Source organism: Lithobates pipiens, unplaced genomic scaffold (assembly GCF_037356315.1).
Source record: "Lithobates pipiens isolate NorthernLeopardFrog02 unplaced genomic scaffold, aLitPip1_a1.2 Scaffold_13, whole genome shotgun sequence".
Lineage (NCBI taxonomy): Eukaryota > Metazoa > Chordata > Amphibia > Anura > Ranidae > Lithobates > Lithobates pipiens.
This window is the reverse complement of record NW_027507718.1, coordinates 38,039,403-38,043,590: the sequence shown is the minus strand read 5'-3', so window position 1 is coordinate 38,043,590 and position 4,188 is coordinate 38,039,403. Positions and strand designations below refer to the sequence as shown.

At 42.1% G+C, this 4,188-nt stretch overlaps 1 pseudogene; it reads right to left on the bottom strand.

Annotated features, from left to right (window-relative positions):
- Positions 1-3,814: 3,814 nt before the first annotated feature.
- On the bottom strand, positions 3,815-3,933 carry LOC143979946 (U2 spliceosomal RNA; annotated as a pseudogene).
- Positions 3,934-4,188: the final 255 nt, after the last annotated feature.

The window sequence follows — 4,188 nt, the reverse complement described above, 5'->3', positions numbered from 1 at the left end:
TAGAGTGCATAGTGAGTCACAATTTTAAAAGGCAAGATAATAATTTATAAGCATTGGATAAAAACTCTTGTCATTGATAGCCAATCTGGTGTCACCTCTCAAATGATATCTGTTGGCTATGTGTAACGTTTACATTTTTCTTTTGTATCTTAGACTAAATAAACAAAAAGACTCTTACCATGCTATAAGATATTCCTTAGTGTAGAAATGTAAGAAAAACCTTTACTGAGGATTGGAAGTATGTATGCTGCCATTACTAACTTCACCTTCAGCAAATGCAAATGCATACTGGTGGTGAACATTTTTCTAGGCTAAACATTAGCTTGCCGGCAACTGTTGGGTGCTATTGTAGGCTGTTAAGGGTCTCCTAACTCCCATCCCCATGCAACGAATACAGCCACACTCTGTCTTCTTTATTGTACTTGAAAGTACTTGGCTCTACAGGACCATACTCCCTGACATGTTTCACCCAAATGGCTTAATCATAAGGACAGAAGAAACAGGAAGGAGTAGAGCTATGTATATTGCTGTATTCATTCAATGCAAAATCTCTTAAATGTACAGAAACTTAAGAAACCTTACCCTTTAAAATCGTCCTTTTAATAATTGCTAACATAATGAGCAACAAAGCACTTATTAAATATGTAGAAACCTATAAAATATGTGACCTTGAGAAACGCCATGGGATTTATTTACAGTATACACAAAGGGGTTTCCTCTATCCCTATGATAAAGCTCTTTGGGTGAAATATATCAGGTAGTGAGGTCCTGGTGTGGTTGTACTGTCAAGTTCTCTCAAGTACAATTCAAACACTCTCATGTACAATCAAGCTGTATATATTATGCTGGAAGACAGAGTATGGCTGCATTCTTTGGTTCAGAAAATGCTAGCTGTTTGTTATCTTGATCCTTTGACTTTTCAAATCTTTGACCTAAAATAAGAAAGTTCTGACATCGTTCGATGTATGTTTTGTTCTGGGGTCTGACCCAAAAAAGATTTGTATTTATTTTTTATTTTTTTAATAAAGATCTAGACAGTCCCATTTTCTCTTAGAACAGGTTCTCTTCAATTTTCTTGAAATAAAGCTGGAGGGTACTCATGGTATTACAAAATTAAACTCAAACTATAATCAACTATTGTTTTTTAAAAAGCTATTTTTTAAATCGGTGATATTCCTCAATTTGTGTTTAGAAATGTAATGTCTGTACATTGATTTTATCAGGGATTGATTTTTTTTTACCATCAAAATACAATATATTTTCAACCATTTTCCCACCTACCTGGGGATTTTTATTTCTTTTTAGAGAATATAGGCTAAAAGTTAACATTACAATTAAAATGATACTATTAATTGCATAATTATAATCATTTCTCATGGTGGAGTGTCTCCTTTTAGAAATACCTCTAGGAAAGACCATTGAAGAAAACAATGCTGCCAGATACTCTACAGCTGACTTGAAAAATGTGGATATGTTTAGCTAAAATCAGCCAGGGACTAAAATGTTTTTATTCATATCTTGACACAAATGTGTGTTTTCCTCCTGGCTGTTTCATATGAGTTCTCCACTTGGGATAAAGCACTGAAAGCATGTACAACATGGCTACACAGCTCATTAGGAATAGTGTTTCTTACGGTGCTGGAAGATGCTCACTTTATGGGATTCAAGAATCCATGTTCATTTATTGTTTTACAAGAAAGTATATTTAAGGAAAACAAAGAACACATACCATAATGTGTTAAATAAAATGTGCATGTCAGCCATCAGAGTTTTAGTTGTAAGTTAATCAAAACTTTAAAGAGAACCAGCCCTCAATGGGAATTGTTACAGAGCTATTATAGGTATATATGCATCCTCGCGCTTTACCTTTTCAATAAGTTAAGTGAAAAATCCCCTGCGAAATGTAAATTCTTTAGTAAACTGACCAGCCTATTTGCCTTTAAGAAATCAAAACTACAGATCATGAAAGAAAATGTTTGCATGTCTCCACCCACTATCCTAAAATGAGGAATTAAGAATCTTGTATTTTTTATATTTATGAGAAACAATAATATATGCAAATACCTGTTTTTTTTTTTTCTAAAAAAACAATGCTTTACTTTACAATATAGTACAAAAAATTAATAGTACCTTGTGATTGTAGCTTCATTAATTTCATTTGAAATGGTTTTACCATCAAATTTATGTTAAAGCGGAGGTCCACCCTAAAATGGACCTCCGCTCATCGGAATCCCCCCCCCCTCCGGCGCCACAATCGGCACCTTTCAGGGGGGAGGGGGGTGCAGTTACCTGGATAATCCAGGTAACTGCACCCACTTCCGGGCTAGCTCTCTGCGGAAAGGGGCGTACGTTACGCCCCTTTCCGCAAGCGCCCGCCCCCTTCAGCAAGTGCCCCGCTGCCTGCTGGGAAACACACAGCTCCCAGAGGCAGCGGGGACCGTCCGGATTGCGCCGCGCGGCTCGCGCATGCGCAGTAGGGAACCGGGAAATGAAGCCGAAAGGCTCAATTTCCTGATTCCCATACCCAAGATGGCGGCGGCACGAGCGAGCGATCGGCTTCGGGTGCCGACATCGCGGGCGCACTGGACAGGTAAGTGTCACTATTTAAAAGTCAGCAGCTGCAGTATTTGTAGCTGCTGGCTTTTAAAAAAAAAAAAAAACGCGGAGTCCCGGTGGACTCCCGCTTTAATAAAAGAGGATGAAATGTGGGATTAAAAAAACGTTTCTTGTGAACTTAGGCCCTACTGGGAAACCCTTCACAATGTCTTATCTCTTATCTCACAGATTTTTCGATTGAAAAAGCCCATGGCGTGCAAAACACACCCAAAAAACTTCCACCCGGTGCATAAAAAAAGTGCACACACATAAAGAGTGAAACACTAAAAAGTGCAAACGGGTGTCTGATGTCCTCCACTAGGAAGGACCATACTCTGATCCCCCAGGGTGTTAGGCTCCAGACAGGGACTGAGGTACCAGACTCATCAGTGGTCTTCCAGCTGAAGCCGGAAGACCTCCTTTCCCCGGGAGGTCTGCCGAAACAGAACCTCCTAGGTACTTGGTACTATGGGGCTTCCCCGAAGGTAGGCCCCCCAATAGAGGGCGGACCAAGCCAGAAGGCCTATGTCCACCCTCCCACAAGACTTTCAGGATAGGTCCGAGGACCAACACCCTACTCATCAAACGTGAAGTGACAAACGTGACAAACACACACAAATAAAATAAATAAAAAGTGAGGAAGGGATAGTGGAGAGGAGAGTGAAAGTGTGACCATTGTGTAATACAATGGCCAGGCCCTCCGGCCAGGAATCAAAAATTCCTCTGGTTCTAGCCAAAAGGCCGGGCCCTAGAGGCAGGTGTAAAAAAGCGTGTTGTATGGTGACGTGGTGCCAGATATCAAAGTGCAAGCACAGTGAATATAAGGCACCCCTGGACTGCCACTCCAGGGGCACATCACCATGGGCTTTTCAACAGAAAGCATCCCTGACCCCCCAACCCAGACCACGACAGCCTCCATCCCAGCCAGAAAGGCATGGAGATCCAGGAGCTTGGTGAGACCCTTTGCCATCAGGTCACACCCTCACTCCCATCACTCCTACCTAATTACATTCGGGAAGTACAGGCCGCCCCCCTGTTGGAACAGGAGAACGAACGTTCCCTCCCGAAAAACTGACTGGAGCTAAAGCTGCCACAATCCAAGCCAGACGGCCAGGGTCCCCTCCCCTGGCGCCGACCAGTGGTTCTCCATCCCCATCAGAAGGCTTCCCTTTCGGCTACAAACCGCTCCGGGTCACCTTTACACCAGCAGGCTTTGCATAGCAACTGCCACCCCTGCTCCACCTCGCCGTAGAACAGGGATGGAAGCAAGTGCCACCTACTGGTAACTGATAAGAACAGATACTACACTTGATCTTAGCCAAAAGGCAGAGAAGCGATCTCTTATTTCACAGATTTGCTATCTACCCACAGCTACTGCATTCTGGGATTTCTATTCAGCCAGAACACAATACTTTGTGTATTAGGCTTCATGTACACTGCTGCTGCTAAACAGACATTTAGGAGCAGTTGGGTGTTTTTTTCAACTGCCCTTAAACTGTCCTCTATGTTATCTTATCAGTACATGTACACAGGGTCGTTTACAGTTGTTACTCAGAAGCTGAATTTACAGGCATCTGAAAAGCATCTAAACAC